The sequence below is a fragment of the Notamacropus eugenii genome, chromosome 5, assembly GCF_028372415.1.
Source record: "Notamacropus eugenii isolate mMacEug1 chromosome 5, mMacEug1.pri_v2, whole genome shotgun sequence".
In the NCBI taxonomy this organism is placed as follows: domain Eukaryota; kingdom Metazoa; phylum Chordata; class Mammalia; order Diprotodontia; family Macropodidae; genus Notamacropus; species Notamacropus eugenii.
The window spans coordinates 263,982,873-264,005,136 of NC_092876.1; positions in this window are offsets into that span (position 1 = coordinate 263,982,873).

Sequence of the window (22,264 nt, forward strand, 5' to 3'; positions counted from 1 at the left end):
TCTATCTATCTATCTATCTATCTATCTATCTATCTATCTATCTATCTATCTATCTATCTATCTATCTATCTATCCATCCATGATAATACAGAGTGAAGGTGCTCTCCTATTGGGAACTAGGTAAATGAACATAACCAAGTAAAAGAAGCGTAGATTTCACTCAAGGGGAAGTTCCCAAAGCAGGTTTGGATAGGGACCTGATGAAGACTGCCAGTTCTTCTCATGTAGGTTTCTTCCCAAAGCTTTTCCTTCAGAAACTTGGAGTAGGGTTGACATCTTCTCTCAGGAAGCTAGAAGGCAAGAATGTCTGAACTTCAGGGACTCAGAGACTAAAAAGACCACTCAAAAAAGACAGAAGAGCTCTTCTCTCACCTTTCTTGCCTGTTCATCCCCATCCTTCATATAAGTAGATGGGGCATTGATCTCTAACAATGAGAACAAAGTCCTATACCAGTGATTTTTAGGATCCAAGTTATATGTATAAGCTAATTTAAATACTATTTATTATAGGAAGCTTCTCCTAATACCCGAGAAGTTAGTGTCTATTCCTCTAAAGTAAACTTGAATTTGATTTGCATATTTTTCTATAGATCTCTTTCTGTGCTTGTCTTCTTTCCAATTAGAATGTAAACTCCTTGAAGTCAGAGTCTGTTTCACTTTAGTCTGAATGCCCAGAGTTCAGCACAAGTTCTGAATAGATTAGGTGCTTCATGAATTCCTGTTGATTGATTAATTCACTTCTACAACATTTATTCTATCAACAGATATCACCAAATTAAAGCTTAATCTGATGTATGAAAGACTTGCAATTTCTTTCAATGACTGTGATCATAAACTATCAGTTTTTCACACGTTTGTTAAATACTGTTAACCTTTCCCTGGATATAATAAAATCATACTCTGCAGTGCATTTATTTAATCTAGGTGAATGGGAACACACGTATGTGCACATATATCAGAAATGCTATCACCCTTGAATAATTCCTGGCATGGTGAATGGTAACTGAAAATTGTTTTAGACCATAAATTCCTATAGAGTTGAAACTATGTTTAATTTTCACTTTTTGTAACTACCCTCCCCCACTTTTAATTTTCTATAGAGCTCAAAGTAGAGGAGACATTCATTAGATGTCTGTTGAATTGAATTGTTGAATGGTGAGACTGATTTGGGCTGAACAAATTTAAAAAGAGAATATAAAGAACACATCTAGCTTCAGAATTCCTTTGAATCATCTATGAATTAAAGAGCTTGTAATTCAATTAAGTGAACACTAATCACCTTTACAATTCAGTGCACAGAAAAGTGCATTATCAAATTTGGACAGTCACAGATAGAGGTCCTACACATGATACAACAGCCTCCTAACCAGTGGTCTTTGACAGTAGTCTCTGATAATCACAAAACATCCTGGATCTTCTTAGAATGCCAATTCTTCATCACTAAAACTAACAGACACCTCCAAAGCTAAAAAAATAAAAGACACTTGATCTTTTAAAGGAGAGCTATGGCAAATTTGGACAGCATACAAAAAAAAATCACCTTGATGGCAACACCCCATGTAGTCAAAGGTATAGTTTTTCCGGTAGTAATGTATGGCTTTGAAAGTTGGACTATGAGAAAAGTTGAGCACCTCAGAATTGATGATTTTGAATCATGGTTCTGGAAAAAACATTCATGAATCCCTTCAACAGAAAGGAGGCTGAATCAATCAATTCTTAAATAAATTAATTCAGACTATTCATTGGCAGGACAAATAATGAAGCAGAAACTTAAATACTTTGGCCACATAATGAGAAGCAGGACTCATTGGAAAGACCTTGATGTGGGTAAAGACTGAAGGGAAAAGGAAAAGGAACAGCAGGAGATGAGATAGATAGATGATTTCAAAGAAGTAATGAACATTATCTTTACACACTTCAGGAGATAGTAAAGGACAGAGAAGGCTAACATGCTATGAGTAAATGGAGACATGAAGAATTGGACAGGACTGAATGACTGAACAAGAAAAATGACAACAATTTGCTGCATAGAGGTTAGAATGACACATAATCTCTGGATTTGAGAAAAATTTCCCCCTTATATTCTGTTGCACCCTTAGAGTGTGATCTCCTTTCACATAGCCTCCTTTACTTTTTATATATTGGGAAATTCTTTTTTTCTCTCCTTCATCTTTTCCCCTCATTTGTACATATTTTGATTCCCTTATTCTTGGAGTTTTGAATCCTTGCACTACCATTTGAAACTTTATTCTTTTTTAAAAGTATTTTATTTTTCTCAATTACATATCAAGAGAAGCTTAGCATTCAATTTTACAAGATTTTAAGTTCCAAATTCTTTCCCTTCTTTCCTCCTCTCCTTTCCCCTCTTCTTAAAATAGTAAACAATATGATGTGCCATCATGTTATAAATGTGCTATTGTATAAAACATGCTTCCACAGTAATCATAATTGTGAAAGAAGAAACATATAAAAGGGAAAAAGAAAACTTGAAAAATGAAGGCAATAAAAAAAAGTGATGCATCAATCTATAATCAGAGTCAGTCAGTTATTTTTGTGTTGTTTTTAATTTTTTTTAGACTGAAACATGAGAACACAAATACAGAGTGGAAAAAAATAAACAAAAACATATCATAAACTTAATTATTGGAACTTAAATGCAAAGTAAGAAAGAAAAAAAGTATGTCATGTGCATAACAGAACATCAGAGAAAATTCAAAGTATTTAACAATAAATTTTCATTTCAAGAAAGTCTTATGAAAAATAGTACATATTGTGTTGAGAACTGTCCATCTTTGCTTTCTTGTAAGTTTTCTTTTGTTCTCTGCTGTGCACTTTTTGACTTTGTTCTTCCCCTTCCCCTCCCAGAAGGCTACAATTAAGTCTAGATATGTTTCTCTATACTATAGACATATACATATGCATATACATATATACATACATATATAGACATATGCTTTCCCAAACAAATTCTACTCATGGTCTTTATATTTTAGTTTGTACATATGTCTTTCTTCCTATCCCTCTTGCCTCCTCTACTTTACCTCAACCTTCTACCTTGCCCTCCTTTTACTTGCCTACCCCTTTCCAAAGATCTCTCCCTTATCCTCCCATTCCCATAAATTTAAACACCCTTCTATAATTCCTTTTACCTATTCCCCACCCTTCCCTCTAAAGATCCCTCCCTTGTTCTCTCTTCCCTCCCTGTTCCCTACTGTTCTATTTCTTCTGAATTTTGAAGACTTTTATAGTCTTCTAAATGGATATGCATTGTTTCCTCATAAACCTTTTCCCTGTAAAAGTAGGTTACCCGAAGTATCAACCCTCCTTCCCCCATCTAATTCCTCTGTATTGAATCTTCTTTTTGCACCTCATTTGTATAAAATAATTATTCTTTTTAGCTGTTTCTAAATGGTTTTATTTGTTAAATTCATATCATACTCAGGTTTATCCCAATATTTCTTATGAACTATCCAATTATTAATAAGAATCTTAGACACACATTTTGCATATATAAAAAGTAAACAGTATGTCCTGATGAGTACCTTACAATCCGTCTTTGGCATGTACCTTATATTTCTCTTGGCTCTTGTATGTCAAATCTTCTATTAAGTTCAAGTTTTTTTAACAAAGTCTTGAAAAGTTGATTTTTTTTTAATTCATGATTATGCTTAATTTTGCTGGGTATGGGATTTTCTACCAGAGTCCCAGTCTCTTTGCTCTTTGATATATAGTGTTCCAGAATTTGCACTCCTTTAATGCCTCTACTGCTAGGTCTTATGTAATTCTAATTGTGGCACCATCATATTTAAATTGTTTTATTCTTGTTACTTTTAATATTTTATCCTTGAGCTTGGGGTTTTAGAATTTGACTGATATTCCTATGAGTTTTCCTCATAAGATCTCTTCTAATTGGTTATCTATGACTTTTTCTCTGTTTCTACTCTCCACCCAAACCCACCCCCCACCTTTTTCTAATGCTTCAGGACAATTTACTTTAATTATTTCTTGTATTATTGTATCAAGATTCTTTGTTTGATCATAACTTTCAATTAGTCTGATTATTTTTGTTTTCTCTTTTTATTTTTTCCCCAAATCTGTTGTTTTTCTTATAATAATGTTTTACTTTCTCTTCTAATTTTTTTATTATTCATATTTTATTTGATTATTTCTTCACCTCTTATAATTTCACTGGATTCATTTTGTCCAATTCTAATTTTCAAAGTGTCATTTTCTTCCTTAAGATTCTGGATGTCTTTTTCTAATTGGTTGGCTTTCCTAATCTTCTTGTTTTCTTTGGATTATTCTTTTCTTTTAGTTTTTTCTTCCATCACTGTCATTTGATTTTTAAAATCTTTTTTTTAACATTTGTGAATTCTTTTTGGGCAGGTAACGATTTGATGTTATTCTTTAAGGGGTTCTTGACTTCAATATTCTCCTCTGAAGAAGAACCTGATCTTCTCTACTCCCATAATAGCTACCTATGGTGAATTCTTTCTCTTTCTATACATTCTTTTCTGGCAATATTATAAATTTTGTAAATACCTCTATCCCTGGGCAATGAGGGATGGGCATCTTGCCCCAGATCTTCAGTTCTCCCCTCTCACCTGGAACCAAAGCCAAACCTCCAACATCCTATAAGTGTCCACAGCCAGGGGTTTTCTGCCTCCTGCCTCTACACTCATCGGGAGTGTGCTGGTTGCTTATCACCCCCACTGCTCTTCCCAGCACAGCTGGGTCTGCTTGTCAGCAGAGGTTCCCTTGATTTTTCCAGGTTCACACACACATAACTCCACTCACTATCCTGGGGGTAAAAGTTCCTGCGTCTGGGATCCAGGCAACCTCCCAAACAAAATGACCCTAAGGTCTTTCTGTTTGTTGTTAAAGCAGACCCTAGCCTTGGAGGTGTTTACTCTTCACAGGGACCAAATCTTACCTTGGGATTGTTCATCTAATCTTAAAATGTCCCGGGAAGACCCCTGTTGTGCACTATTCTTATTTAATATTGCTCACACTTTGCTTGCCTAAAGGTGCTTTTTTATTTATTTTGTGGTGGAAAATTTTGAGAAATTGGAATTTTTTGACCTACTCCATCATCTTTCCAGAATCCTTTGTCCATCAGTTCTTTATTATGATGTGGATCATTGTGTTGCTGGGAAGAGTTGAGTCATTCATAGTTGATAATTGCACAATGTTGTAGATACTGTGTAGAGTATTACAATAGTATTCCATTATATTCATATACCATACCTTGTTTAGCCATTAAACAATTGATGGGCATCCCCTCAGTTTCCAATATTTTGTCACCATGAAATGGGCAACTATAAATGTTTTGGAACAAGTAGGTACTTTCCCATTTTTTATCACCTCTTTGGGATATACACCTAGTAGTGTTTTAGATACATGAAAGAGTATGCACAGTTTGGTTGCCCTTTGGGCATAGTTCCAAATTGATCTCCAGAATGATTGGATCAGTTCTCAACTCCAACAACGGTGCATTAGTACCAATTTTGTCACATCCTCTCCAGCATTTATGTTTCCATTTTTTTGTCATGTTAGCCAATCAAATTGGTGTGAGGTAGTATTTTTGAGTTATTTTATTCTGTATTTAAGCAATCAAAATTGATTTAGAGTGCTTCTTCATATGTGTAAAAACAGCTTTGATTTCTTCATCTGAAAGTTGTCTTTTTATTCGCTTTTACCAACAATCACTTGGGGAGTGGCTTGTATTTTTCTAGGCTTGATTTAAATCACTATATATTTGAGAAGTCAGGCTTTTATAAGAGACATTCACTATAAGAATTGCTTCCCATATTTCTGCTTTCCTTCTTATCTTGGTTGCATTGGTTTCATTTTTGCAAGTGCTTTTCAATTTAATATAACAAAAATTACCTATTTTACATTTAGTAATGCTATCTGTGTCTTGTTTGGTCCCTTAAGGTTTTGGATGCTATACCACTTGATGCATATATGTTCAGTATTGATATTACTTCATTGTCTGTGGTACCTTTTAACAAGATATCATTTCCTTAATTATCTCTTTAATTAGATATATTTGCTGTCTCTTGACTGTCTCTTGCTTTACTTTGTATCCCTAGCATTTACCACAGTGCCTGGCATGTAAAAGATGCTTAATAAATGTTTGTTGATTGACTGATACTTGCCAAACAATGATAAAGATCTAATCTTAAAAACACTGTTTCTACAGGATTCCTTAAGAAAAACTTCAACTCATATGAATTGATACAAAATGAAGTGAACTGAACTAAAAGAATATTGTACACAGTAACAGTAATACTATATGATGATCAACTCTGAATAGCAGCTATTTTCACCAGTACAATCATCTAAGAGTATTCTGAAGGACCCATGATGAAGAATATTATCTATGTACAGAAAAACAGCTGAAAGATTCTGAATGCAAATCAAAGGATACTTTTTAAAACTGGCTTTTTTATTCTTTGTGTTTTCTTTCACAACATACAATATGGAAACATGTTTTCCATGACTGCACATGCATAACCTCCCTGAAATTGTTTGCTTTCACAAAAGGATAGAGTTAGGTTGCACATTTAGGGTTAGGGTTAGGGGAGGAAGAGAATTTGAACTTCAAAATTTGTAAAATGCTCATTTAAAACATATTATATATATATATGTAATTGGAAAATTATTAAAATAAAAATACAAAACTCACTGCTTCTAGAACACTGGTGCTCATCCTATCACTAATATAAATGGGGAGCATTCGTTTTCCAACATTTTCAACACGTTAACTTTCTTCCCTTTGTTTTCATAAATGTTGTCTGAAAAGATTTTTTAAGTGAGCATAATTTTATCTGTTTATTTGCTGTTAATGGCATCATTTCATTGACTTTTTACTGACTAAAAGTTATGCTGTATATCCAGTTGTATTGCCAACTTAATTTTTTCTCTTTCTTTACGAATGATAAATTTCTATAACTGTTTTCACTATTTTTGAACTTCCTTTAAGAATATGAATTTCAGATCTCACTGTTCAATACTACGTATTTTCTGATAAAAAATATTTTACTTATGGAGGTTTGAAACCATCAGTACACATCTTCTCAATAACTTTTGAATCATTGCCTGCTCCTTCTAGATATAAAATCTTTAGTTAAGGATTTTAATACCTTTGATCCTTCAGTTATTTCAGTTTACTTGTCCCTTCTTCCATCACCCTGTGAGCACCTTAATTGGTTGATGAATATTAGCTTTAATAAGAGTCAAGGGAAAGAAATAGAGACAGGTAACAAATAATGTCCTTGCATTGTAGACTCCATCATTTGGTCCAGTACCATGCCCCACAAGAATCTGAGCTTATTCCTCTTTTCCTAATAAATAGATGTCAAACTGTTTCTTACCTCAATAGTAACTCCATAAGAAAACCTGCCTTTAGTAATTTTGCCCTGTACTTCTCCCATAATACTGTCTTAGTATTTTTGACTGATTTGAACAGACTCCAATTTGTATTAGGAAGAGATAAAGCACCCCAGAACATCTTGAAATCCTCAACGAGGGGAAAAAATTGAAGTTATACCAGCAAAATACTCACCACAGAGATCTTTAAAATTCCTTAGAAGGTATTCAAAGCCGATCTGAGTTCTTGTAAATCAGATTTCACAATCACAAGTTGTCTAAATCAGACATTTATTAAAATTCATGGGGAGAGAAGCCAAGATGGTGGGGTAGAAAGAAACACATATGCTAGCTCCAAACCCATAGCACATAAAATACCTGTAAAGGAGAACTCCCAACAAATTCTGGAGCAGCAGAAGCCGCAGAAAAACAGAGTGGAGGGGATTTCTGTTCCAGAGAGACCTGAAAAACAGATTGCAAGAGGTCAATCGCACACTGGACCCAGAATGGATCCCAGCCCGCCCTTGGCCACGCAGCACCAAGAGGAGCAGATGCGAGCAGGCTTCAGGGACATTATCTTTAGCAGCAGCTCAGGTTACTCCACCCACAGGCACCAAAGGTCAGTGAGAGGGTCTTTTCAGCTCGCCAAGAGGGGAGCAGGGTGTCTCCATAACTAGGCTCCCTTGGGATGCAGCAGCGGACAGGGGCTCCCAAAGCAGGCAGGAGCCTGGATCCACTGTTGAAGGTTTTCACATAAACCCCCTGAGGGAACCGAGCCCCATGTGGTGGCCCTGCCCCCACATGAGCAGCTGAACTTTATCTCACACTGAATAGCAGCCCCGCCCTTGCTGAAGCCCTAAGGCTGAAAGGCAGCATTTGAATCTCAGACCCCAAGCACTAGCTGGGTGGAACTGGAGGCCAAGTGGGTGTGGAGAGGAAGCTAAGAAGTCAAGTACCTGCTGGGAATATGCCCAGAAAAGGGGTGAAAAAAATAAGACCATAAAAGGTTACTTCCTTGGTGAACAGATATCTCCTCCCATCCTTTCAGATGAGGAAGAACAATGCTTACCATCAGGGAAAGACATAGAAATCAAGGCTTCTGTATCCCAAACATCCAAAAAAAATATTCAGTGGGCTCAGGCCATGGAAGAGCTCAAAAAGGATTTTGAAAATCAAGATAGAGAGGTGGAGGAAAAACTGGGAATAGAAATGAGAGAGATGCAAGAAAAGCATGAAAAGCAGGTCAACACCTTGCTAAAGGAGACCCAAAAAAATGCTGAAGAAAATAACACCTTGAAAAATAGGCTAACTCAATTGGCAAAAGAGGTTCAAAAAGTCCATGAGCCTCCTCATGGACATTGTCCTCCAATGCTTTCAAAAGCAGAATTAGCCAAATGGAAAAGGAGGTTTAAAAGCTCACTGAAGAAAATAGTTCTTTCAAAATAAGAATGGAACAGATGGAGACTAATGACTTTATGAGAAACCAAGAAATCACAAAACAAAACCAAAAGAATGAAAAAATGGAAGATAATGTGAAATATCTCATTGGAAAAACAACTGACCTGGAGGATAGATCCAGGAGAGACAATTTTAAAATTATGGGACTGCCTGAAAACCATGATGGGAAAAAGAGCCTAGACATCATCTTTTATGTAATTATCAAGGAAAACTGCCCTGAGATTCTAGAACCAGAGGGTAAAATAAGTATTCAAGGAATCCACAGATCACCACCTGAAAGAGATCCAAAAAGAGAAAGTCCTAGGAACATTGTGGCCAAATTCCAGAGTTCCCTGGTCAAGGAAAAATATTGCAAGCAGCTAGAAAGAAATAATTCCAGTATTGTGGAAATACAATCAGGATCTAGCAGCTTCTACAATAAGGGATTGAAGGGTATGGAATATGATGTTCCAGAAGTCAAGGGAACTAGAACTAAAACCAAGAATCACCTACCCAGCAAAACTGAGTATAGTACTTCAGGGGGAAAAAATGGTCTTTCAGTGAAATCAAGGACTTTCAAACATTCTCGATGAAAAGACCAGAGCTAAAAAGATAATTGGACTTTCAAACACAAGAATGAAGAGAAGCATGAAAAGGTAAACAGCAAAGAGAAGTCATAAGGAACCTACTAAAGTTGAACTGTTTGCATTTCCACATGGAAAGACAATATTTACAACTCTTGAAATTTTTCAGTATCTGGGTATTTGGTGGGATTACACACACACACACACACACACACACACACAGAAAAAGAGAGAAAGAGAGAGAGAGAGAGAGAGAGAGAGAGAAGGGGAGAGCACAGAGTGAATTGAATAGGATGGGATCATATCTTAAAAAAATGAAATTAAGTGGTGAGAGAGAAATATATTTGGAGGAGAAAGGGAGACATCGAATGGGGCAAATTATCTGTCACAAAAGAGGCAATCAAAAGACTTTTTACTGGAGGGAAAAAGAGGGGAGGTGAGAGAAAAACATGAAGTTTACTCTCATCACATTCCACTAAAGGAAGGAATAAAATGCACACTCATTTTGGTATGAAAACCTATCTTACAGTACAGGAAAGTGGGGGAGAAGGGGATAAGCAGGGTGGGGGGGGGGGACGATGGAAAGGAGGGCAATGAGAGGAGGGAGCAATTTGAAGTCAACACTTGGGGAGGGACAGAATCAAAAGAGAGAATAGAAGCAATGAGGGGCAGGAGATGAGGGAGGGAAATATCTTTAGTCTTACACAACACGACTATTATGGAAGTCATTTGCAAAACTACGCACATATGGCCTATATTGAATTGCTTGCCTTCCAAAGGGAATGGGTGGGGAAGAAGGGATGAGGAAAAGTTGGAACTCAAAGTTTTAGGAACAATGGTCGAGTACTGTTCTTGCTGCTAGGAAATAAGAAATACAGGTAATGGGGTATAGAAAGTTATCTGGCCCTACAGGACAAAAGAGAAGATGGGGACAAGGGAAGAGAGGGATGATAGAAGAGAGGGCAGATTGGTGATAGGGTCAATCAGAATGCTCGGTATTTTGGGGTGGGGGGAGGGGACAAATGGAGACAAAATTTGGAACCAAAAATTTTGTGAAAATGAATGTTAAAAGTTAAATAAATAAATTTTAAAAAAATAGAATAAAATTCATGGTTATCTTACATTTATTTGCCAAATAAGGAGGGATAGACTTATTACTTTAATGACAACAAAAAAATCCCAGTCGTTTTAGAGCTATTTTTCATGTCATATAATTATTTTGATAAAAAGAGAATCCTGGATAATTTTAAATGTAGAAAGTTGGATTTAGTAGCAGTTAAGTAGATATCTTCTTAAAGTATAACATATTATCCAAATTTAAACAAAATTACTTTTTAACAGATGTTTGTTTTGGGAAAATTTCCTACTTTGCAATCCTAAAAAAGGCAAGTTGTACAGCTGAAAGGGTTTAGCTTTACTTTTACCATTTTCTCATGCATATGGTAACCATAGATCATTGAAAAAAAGGCTCAAGGGGAAGGAATAATCCCCAGTTTGATATTGCACAAACTAGAAAAATATCAATGACTATAGAGACTTTTAAGACTTTGAAAAATGCAAATATTCTTACTAATTGGAATTGCAAAATGTGTTTATTAGTTTAAAATACCTTATGACTTTTCTTAATTAAAAAGAGATTATCAAGTGTGATTTTAATTTTATAAAAAATTTTAGATAATTTTCCCTGGTTTATCACAAGTATTGTTTTTTGGCATCCTAAAATACTGGTGGTCGACCTGCACTTCATAAACTTCTGTGAAAAGTAAATGAATTCAGCCACCTATAACTGGTGATAGATTCATTGTTTCCATGAATTTTATGAATAATGGAGGAAAGTAGAAAGAGGAGGGAAGAAATGAGAAGTAGCTCCAACTTTATTATATGATAATTATATATGTATACATATATATATGTATATATACATATATATATTTGTGTGTATACATATATGTGTGTAAACATGTATTTTTCCATGCATGCATGCATGTATATATTATTTTACAATATTCATTGAAGTACTGTAAACTCAATGAAACATCTTCTAGACAATGAAGTAGGTAGGCAGTACAGTGCTTAGAGCACTGGGTCTTGAGTCAGGAATAATTTAGTTCAAATCTCATCCCAGATGCTAAATGTCTATGTGACCTTCAGCAAGTCAGTTAATCTATGTTTGATTCATTTTTCTCAATTATAGTATATGGATGCTCATAACACTTACCTTGTGGGATTGTTATGAGGCTTAAATGGAAAAATATGTGAAAACTGCTTAGTATAGTTTCTGGAACATAGTAGACACTACATAAATATAATTATCACAATAATAATAATAATTATTATTTCACAGAACAGTAGTCATGATATGTTTCTTCTGTTTTTACATGTTTAAAATTTATTCAGCTATGTAAATTTTATATACTGGTGATTTTATATCATGGTTTTATATGTAATAAATGATATTATCACTTATATCAATGATATGATATAAGATATTGTCCATTTGTAGTACAATTCATTGTAAAATTTCTCAAAGATTCTTCAAGGTCTATATTTCTAGTATTGTGATTTGTTATCTTTAAGTTCGTGATATATAGTGAGGTACTGCATTATAATTTTAGACAGCAGTTTACTTCTAGTATTCTTTAAGTGCAATTTTAGTTTTTCATCTTGCAGTAAGATGTATCTAAAATTGAATTGTCCACCTGCATCAGTCATACAGTTTAGGGGATTTAAAGCTAATTTTTAAATATAATTTATAATGGAAATGACTTGGTCCATTATTTATATGATAAAACCTTCCATTTAGATGCATAATTAAATAATTTATTCAAAGTTTCTGTGACAACATATCATTGACTCTGTTCCTGTCAGTATTTCCCATGGAGATACTTTTGATTCCCCTCTTTGTTGTTATATTTCACAAGTTTCCTCAGGAAGTAAACCATTTGGGGTTACATTCACAAATACAATAATACAACAAGTACAATGGAATTTACCTATTTACATACTTTGTTATTGATGAAATCGCACTGCCTGTTCCAAAAAAAAAAAAAACTTCTCTAGGTTTCTGACAAATTTATTACATCCTCAAATAATATGAGTATTTGCCTTAATTACATCCTTCTTAATCCAGAAAACTTCATATTTTTATAGCTTCCTTTGAATAACATATTCTACATTGATAATATTGTAAGGACTTTTAAAGGAGACTCTCCAAATAAGTTGTGGTCCATTTTTAGTTCCTTTATAATATGGTAAAGTTGTACTGCTTAGGTATTAATTTTGAATGTGTTCCATTCAGTATAAGTCTCCTGAAGATAATAATTGTTGCTGGAAACAGAGTCAAGATGGCATAGTAGTAGTAGGAACTCACCTGAGTTCTCCAAACATTTTCTTCCAAACAACTTTAAAATAATGCTTCAAACTGAATTCTGGAGGCACAGAGGTCATGGTGAAACATTTTTTTTTTCCATCCTGAGACCTTAGGTGGTCAGCAATAAAGGTCTGTCACCTTGCAGCCACAAGGGAGTAGGGGGCCTAAATCACAGTTGCACAGAAGAAAAGAATGCTCATGGTCTCTCACAAGGGAACAGGAGTCTGAGCCTCAGTTCTAAAGCAGCAATGAGCACTAGCACTTGTGGTTACAGAACAATAAAACTCCTTCCTCTATAAAGAACAGATCATAGTCGCGGAGAGCAGTGACCATGGCTCTCTTTAGATAATACCACATGAGAAGCATTGAGAACTTATAGACCCAGAGAACTAACTCTAAATACTGCAGCAATAAAAACTGGAAGACTGGGGAAATCCACTAAAGAAACAGAACCCAAATTAAATATAAAATTAAAGTCAAGAAGTAGACTGGAAAATTGAACAAAAAACATAAAAGGAACCTTACCAACAAAAGCAACTATTGTGACAAAGAAAATCAAGACACAAAATCAGAGGAAGACAATGATGTCAAAATAGATACAAGCAGAGTCTCAAAAAAAAAAAAAATGAATTGGACACAAGCCCAAACAGAGTTGCTAGGGGAGTTCAAAGAGGATTTCAAAAATCAAATAACAGGATTAGAGGAAAAATTGGGGGGGGGGGAAGGGAAATGATGCAAGAAAGTTATGAAAAAACAGTCAACACTTTGGCAAAAGAGGCACAAAAATACAGAAGAAAATAACACTTAAAAATCCAGAATTTGCCAAATGGGGAAAAAAGGTATAAAAATTCACTGAAGAAAAGGACTAATTTAAAAAGTAGTAGTAGTGAAATGAGTCACTAAAGAAATAATTCTTTCATAATTAGAATTGAACAAGTGAAGGCTAATGTCAATGACATTTCAAGAAACAATAAAACAAATTCAAAAGAATGAAAAACAGAAAAAAAAATGTGAAATATCTGATCGGAAAAAAAATTAACTTGGGAAATAGATCTAGAACCCAGGAGAATTTTTAAAATATAAATATAAAAGAGTATAGAATCAATAATTCAAGAAAAATTCAAAAGAAAATTTCTCTGATAATCTAGAGGCAGAAGGTAAAATACAAATGGAGAGTATCCACTGTTCTCCTTCTAAAAGAGATCGCAAAATGAAAGGAAATATAATAGCCAAATTCCAGAATTCCCAGGTCAAAGGGACAATGTTGCAAGCAGTCAGAATTAAACCATTCAAATATCATCAAGTCACAAATATCAGGACCAGACAAGATTTACAAGATTTCACATTAAAGGATCAGAAAAATTGGAAACGATATTCTGGAAGTAAATGAACTAGGATTACAACCAATGATAATTTCCAGTAAAACTGAGTATAATCATTCATAGTAACAGAATATTTAGTGAAACAGAGGTCTTTCAATGACTTCTGAGGAAAAGATCAATGTTTAAAAGAAAATCTGATTTTCAAATAAAAGAGTCGAAATATCCACAAAAAGGTAAACATGAAACAGACGTTCTAAGGGATTCAGTAAGGGCAAACTATTTATATGTAGGAAGACAATTATAATTCATAAGAACTTTATCATTATTAAAGTAGATAGGAGAATACATAGAGAAGAGGACTCAGTATGAGTTCATTATGATAGAATAATTTCAAAAAATTAAGGGAAGAGAACAAGAGTTGCAAAGGATGAAGGTAGAAAAAAGAGGAAGGATGGGGAAAAATCTCACATAAAAAAGAAACAACAGGAAGAATATTTAGAGTGGAGGGGATGTAGAGTTGCACCACAAATATTATTCTCTGCAGAACTGTTTCAAAGAGGAAAAAATTACACAGTCATTGAGTTATAAAAATAGGTATAGAAATCTATCTTACTCTACAGGGAAGCAGAAGAGAAGGATATATGAAAAGATTCAGGCAAAAGAAAGGGAGACAATGGTCATAAGCAATATATGCTTTTGAGGAGGGACCAGGGAGAGAGAGAGAGAGAGAGAGAGAGAGAGAGAGAGAGAGAGAGAGAGAGAGAGAGAGAGAAAAGGAGAAGGAGGAGGAGGAGGAGGCAGGGAGGGAGGGAGGGAGAGAGGCAGAGGGAGACAGAACAGTAAACAAGGGAAAAAAAGGGTAGAGAGAAATACATAGTAAGTAATCAGAATTTTGAGTATGAGTGGGATGACTGACCTCAAAAAAGAAGGTAATACCATGAATTAAAAACCGGAATCCAAGAATGTACTGTTTGCCAGAAACATATTTGCAACAGAGAGACACACAGAAAGCAGAATTTAAAAAGAGGGAGTGAGAGAGCAGGGAAGCCAAATCTATAATGCTTCAACTCAACCACAACAACAATAATAAAAAGCAGTGCTGTGAATTATCATCTCAGATAAAGCACAAGTAAGAAAGTAAATCTATTTAAAAGGCATAAGCAGGGAAAATATATTTTGATAAAAAGGTACATAGTCAATGAAGTAATATCAATATTAAACATAAATGCACCAAATGGCATACCATACAAATACATACAGAAAAATTATATGAGCTGCTGGGGAAAAAAAAGTGAAACAATGGAAGTTGGAGTTTGAAGGAATTACTGTTTGATCTTCTATTTTAAATTTTATTTTATTCGGTGAAAATATTTTGTCCTAAAATCTCTTCTCTGATATTTAAATGAAGAAGCTTATGTGTCCTAAAGTTCAGCCTCCTCCTCTCTGGAGAGAGATACCAGGGATACAAGGACTGATTGCTAAAGAAAAAGATATGTGTTCTCAAACCTCTCATAAAATATTATCTCAACATTTCTTATGAGGTTTGTGGGGCATCCATGAGAAGGTAAGACAACCTGGCCTTTTCTCATCTTTAACAAGTAATACCATCTTATCTAATTCTTCAGTTACCAGTAAGTCTACTATTATCAGCATTGGCAGCCATCACACCAAAGGCTACCAGCCAAGACCAAAGAGGAGGGAGTGTTGGTGCATGATTTTCTATTTGCATATGATTGTTCACTCAGTGCAGCCTCTGAAGCTGAGGTACAACAAAATATGGATCAATTCTCTGCTGCCTGTGCTTATTTTGTCCTAATAATTAAGATCAAGGAAATATAGGTGCTCCATCAGCCACCACCACAGCATCCATACATGGAACCATCAGTGATGGAAGAATTTTGGTTGCATCCAAGGAAGGAATCACAGCCCCCACATATTGTGAGGAAAATCTCTCTTCATTTTTAAGCAATGGGTTTGTAAATTTACATGAGATTTTGAGTTTCCTGATAATGGTAGACTTACTGGTAACTGAAGAATTAGATAAGATGATATTACTTGTTAAAGATGAGAAAAATCTACCAACACGATGCCAGGAAACTGAATTGCTTCAGTTTGAACTGTCCTGGAAAGATTCTGAAGATCACCTGGCCCAATAAGTTGCCACACACTCAGGACCTTACTCAATCTAAACTTCCAAGTATTCAAACTATGCTTCAAAGAGTGCAACTCTGATGGGCTGGCTACTTTGTTTGAATGCAAAATGTATGCTTGCCAAGAAGACTATTTTGTGGAGAACTAACATGGAGCCAGTGATCACATGGTGGTCAGAAGAAGCAATACAAAGGCACTCTCAAGAACTTTGGAATTGATTATGGGACATGGCAGACACTGGCGCAAGACTGCTCAACATGGCATGACCACTGTAAGGGTGGTGTGCTCTATGAGCAAAGCAGAATTGAAACAGCACAAAAGGAATATAGGATGAGCAAATTTGGAGCATCCACCTCAAAAGTTCACATGGACTACCCGTGCTCAATCTGTGGCAGAGCATTCTGAGCTCATATTGGTCTGATCAGTCTGTCAGACATATTGAAACTTAACTTTATCATGGTGATATCATTTGGTTCACTTGGAGAATGAAGGGCAACCAACCAACCTATTATCATGTCAAATACTCCTCTTAAAAATGATATCTAGCTCAGAGATTTGACTCAGTGTGTACTTTTGGTAAATGTGAGTGAAAACACTCCTTTCTTAGACCCAAATAAATCTAATAATAAAATAAAGAAGAAGTTAAAGATATGAATAAAGTTCTAGAAAAGCTCAATATGATGAAAATTTAACTGATAATGTATTATGGTACATACACAAAAAAAGCAACAACTGTATATAAATGTAATGGAGTACCATTGTGCCATAAGAAATGATGAACAAGAAGACTTCAGAGAGGCCTAGAAGGACTTATATGACCTGATGCTGAGTGAAAGGAGCAGAACCAGGAGAACTTTATGCACAGCAACAACCACAGCGTGCAAGAGTTTTTTCTGGTAGACTTGGAATTTCATAATAATGCAAGAACTTATTAAAGAAAAATCCCAATGGTGGTTTTCTAAGGCAAAATGCCTTCCACACTCAGAGAAAGAAATATGGAAGTCATTCGCAGAATGTAGCAGATCATGTTTGTGTGTGTGTGTGTTGGTGTATTATGTTTTGATTTGTTATATGATTTCTTCCATTTATTTTAGTTCGACTACATAGCATGACTATGGTGAAAACATACTCAATAGGAAAGTATATGTAGAACCTATACAGAATTGTATGCTGTCATGGGGAGGGAGGGGGATAGTGGGGGGCAGGTGTGGGGGGGATAAAATCTTAATTTTATGACAGTGATTGTAAAACATTAAAAAATAATAATAAAATTAAATTTAAAAAATAGCAACAACCCAAACAGTAACAACAAGCTCATAACCAAATGCAGAAAAGCAGAAATATAAATTCATCCTTTTAAGACCAAAGTGCAATAAAAAAACAATAAAATACCATGGAAACATACATGACCATTTAATTGGAAATTAAATAGTCTAATATTAAGTATAAGCAAGTCAAAAAACAAATCATAGATATAAAAAATTATTTCATTAAGGAGAATGGCAACAATGAGACAAAAATTTGTGTGCAGTAGCTAAGCCAGGACTCAGAAAAAAAAAATCTATATCTCTTAACACCTACATCAATAAAATAAAGAGTGTGTAACTGAATGATGTGGAAATTTTATTTTTTAATAATTATTTTATTTGTTTTCAGTGTTCTACAATCGCTTCCATGTATCTTAGATTTTTTCTCTTCTCCTCCTCTCCTTTCCTCCTCCCTATCCACTCCCTCTCAGAGACAGAACTCAATCTTTTATAGGTTCTACACATACATTCCTATTAAATACAGTTTAACCTTAGTCATGTTGAACAGAAAAATTAAAATGATGGAGAGAAACTATAAGACAAACATAACACCAACGAAAATGATCTGCTTCATTCTGTGAGTCAGTTCCATAGTTCTTTCTCTGGATGTGGAATGTGCTTTGTCTCAAAGGTCCATTGGAAAATTTTTAGGTCCATACATTGCTATGAAGGACTAAATCTACCAGAAAACTTCATCACACTGCAGTTGTTGCTATTTACAAAGTTCTCCTGGTTCTGCTACTTTCATTCAGCATTAGTTCATAAAAGTCTTTCCAAGCTTCTGTCAGGTCTTCCTCTTCATCATTTCTTATAACACAATGGTACTCCATCACATTCGTATACCATAATTTATTCAACCATTCCCTAATTGATGGACATCCCCTTGATTTCCAGTTTTTGGCCACCACAAAGAGAGCTGCTATAAATATTTTTGTACAAGTGAGACTCTTTTCCATTTTTGTGATCTCTGAGATACAGTCCAAGAAGTAATATTGCTGGATCAAAGGGTATGCACATTTTTGGACCTCTTTAAGCATAATTTCAATTTTTTCTCCAGAATGGCTAGATCAACAGCTCACAACTCCACCAACAATGAATTAGAGCTCCAACTTTCTCACATCTTCTCCAACATTTATCATTTTTCTATTGTGTCATGTTAGCCACTGTAATAGGTGCGATGTGGTACCTCAGGGTTGTTTTGATTTGTGTCTCTCTAATCAAAAGTGATTTAGAGATTTTTTTCATATGACTATAGATAGCTTTAATTTTGTCCTCTGAAAACTGCCTCTTTATGTCCTTTGACCATTTATCAATTGGTGAATGACTTGTATTCTTGGACATTTGACTCAGTTCTCCATATATTTTAGAAATAAGGCCTTTATCAGAGACACAATTTGCAAAAAAATTCCTTCTACTTTTCTGCTTCTCTCCTAATCTTGACTACATTGAATTTGTTTGTGCAAAAACTTTTCAATTTAATGTAATCAAAATTATCCATTTGGCACATCATACTATTTTCCATCTCTTATTTAGTCAAAAACTTCTCCATTCTACATAAATCTGAAAAATGCACTATTTCTTGCCTCCCTAATTTATTTATATTACCAATCTTTATACCTGGATCATGTATCCAATTGGACTTTATTCTTGTGTACTGTACCAGGCATTGGTCTATGCCCAATATCCACCACACTGTTATCTAGTTTTCCCAGTATTTTTTTTTTCTTACACTGAGTTCTTATGTCAGAGGCTGGGGTCCTTGGGTTTATCAAACAGTAGGTTGCTATGTTCATTGACTACTGTGTCTTGAGTACCTAACCTATTCTACTGGTCTATCCCTCTGTTTTTTTGTTTTTTGTTTTTTTTTTTTACCCAGTACCAAGTGGTTTTGATGTTTACTGCTTTATAATACAATTTGAGATCTGATACCGCTAGGCCACCTTCCCTAGCATTTCTTTTCATTAGTTTCCTTGACATTTTGGACCTTTTGTTGCTCCAGATGAATTCTGAAATATTTTTCTACCTCTAGAAAACAATTATATGGCAATTTAATTGGTATGGCACTGAATAAGTAAATTAACTTAGGTAGAATTCTCATTTTTATTATATTGGCTTGGATTACCCATGAACAACTGATGTTTCTTCACTTATTTAGATCTTAATTTGTTTATATGAAAAGTGTTTTGTAATTCTGTTCATATAGTCCCTGGGTTGGTTTTGGCAGGTAGACTTCCAAATATTTTGTCGTGTCTACCATAGCATTAAATAAGATTTCCCTATCTCCTGCTGTTGAATTTTCTTAGCAATATATAGAAATGCAGGTGATTTACATGGGCTTATTTTTAACTCTGCAATTTTGCCAGTTGTTTATTATTTCAAGTAGATTTTTATTTGATTCTCTTGGATTCTCTAAGTATATCATCATATCATCTGCAAAAAGTGAAAACTTAGTTTCTTTTTTGTCTATTCTAATTCCTTCAATTTCTTTTTCTTCTATTATTGCTAGAGCTAACATTTCTAGTACCATATTGAATAACAGTGATGACAATAGACATACTTGTTTCTCCCCTGATCTTATTGGAAATGCATCTAGCTTATCCCCATTTCATAATGCTTGCTAGAGGTTTTATATGGATACTGCTTATTATTTTATGGAAAGTTCCATTTAGTCCTATGCTCACCAGTGTTTTCAATGGGAATGGTTGTTGTATTTTGTCACAAGCTTTTTCTGCATCTATTGAGATAATCTTGTGCTTTCTCTTAGTTTTGTTGTTGATATGATTAATATTACTAATAGTTTTCCTAATACTGAACAAGCCCTGCATTCCTGGTATACATTCTACCTGATCATAATGTATCGTTCTCATGATAAATTGCTGTGTTCTTTTTGGTAATATCTTATTTAAAATTTTTGCATCTATATTCATTAGAGAAATTTGGCTATAATTTTCTTTCTCTGTTTTGTCTCTTCCTGATTTAGGTATCAGAGCCATATTTGTATCATAAAAATGATTTGGTAGGACACCTTCTTCCCCAATTTTCCCAAATAATCTATACAGTATTGGAAGTAACTGTTCTTTAAATATCTCATAAAACTCAGTTGTAAATCCATCTGATGCTGCAACTTTTCTCTTAGGGTATTCATTCATGGCTTGTTTAATTTCTTTTTCTGAGATGCAGTTACTTAAGTATTTAACTTCCTCTTTAGTTAATCTGAGAAGTTTATATTTTTTTAAATAATCATCCATATAATTTAGATTCTCGATTTTGGGGACATAGAGTTGGGGAAAATAATTTCTTTTTTTTTTTCCTTTTTTGAGATGCAGAATTCAGCATCTTCTTTATTTCTTTTCTTTATTTTTAATTAATTTTATTTATTTTCAGTGTTCTGCAATCACTACCATATAACTTAGACTTTTCTCCCTCCCTCTCCCTCCTTCTGCCCTCTCTCTCCAAGATGGCATACAATTTTATATAAGTTCTACACATACATTCCTATTAAATACATTTTCACTATAGTTATGCTGTGTAGAAAAATTAGAATGAATGGGAGAATTCATATAATAAACCAATACATAATACACACAAAAAGCGGTCTGCTACATTCTGTGATTGAATTACATAGTTCTTTCACTGGATGTGGAAGGCATTTTGCCTCATAAGATCATTGGGAATTTTTTTAACTTCTTGCATTACAATGAAATTCCAAGTCTACCTGAAAAACTCTGGCACACTGTGATCATTTCTGTGCACAAACTTCTCTTGGTTCTGCTCCTTTAAGTCAGCATCACATCATACAAGTCTTTCCAGGCCTCTCTGAAGTCTTCCTGTTCATCATTTCTTGTAGCACAATAGTATTCCATTACATTCATAATCATAATTTATTCAGCCATTCCCCAATTGATGGGCATCCCCTTGATTTCCAGTTTGGGGCCACCAAAAAGAGTTATACCATTAATATTTTTGTACATGTGGGACCATTTCTCATTTTTATGATCTTTTGGAGATACAGTCCTAGAAGCCATATTCCTGGGTTTCAAAGAGTATGCATATTTTTGTTGGGCATGCTTTCAAATTGCTCTCCAGAATGTGTGGACCAGCTCACAGATCCACCAACAATGAATTAGTGTTCCACCTCTTCCACATCCTCTCCAACATTTATCATCTTTCTGTTTTTTCATGTTTGTCAATCTGATAGGTGTGATGTGGTACCTCACAGTTGTTTTGATTTGTATCTTTCTAATCAATAGTGATTTAGAGCATTTTTTTCATATGACTGTAGATATCTTTAAATTCTTTCTCTGAAAACTGCCTATTCATATCCTTTGACCATTTATCAATTGGGGAATGACTTGTATTTTTGTACATTTGACTCAATTATCTATATATTTTGGAAAAGAGGCCTTTATCACAGACACTAGCTGCAAAAATTCTTTCCCGGTTTTCCCTCCTGGATCTGTTTCCCAGGTCAGTTGTTTTTCCAATAAGAAATTTTACATTTTTTTCTGTCTTTAATTCTTTGAATTCTGTTTGGCTGACTCTTGATGTCTCATAGAGTCATTAACTTCTACTTTTCTGATTCTAATATTTATCAAATTGTTTTCTTCAGTTAGCTCTTGCATCTCATTTCCATCTGTCCAATTTTTTCTTTTAAGGAGTTATCTTCTCTAGTTAGTTTTTTACTTCCCTCTTCATTTTTCCAGTTTTCCTTTTTGGCAT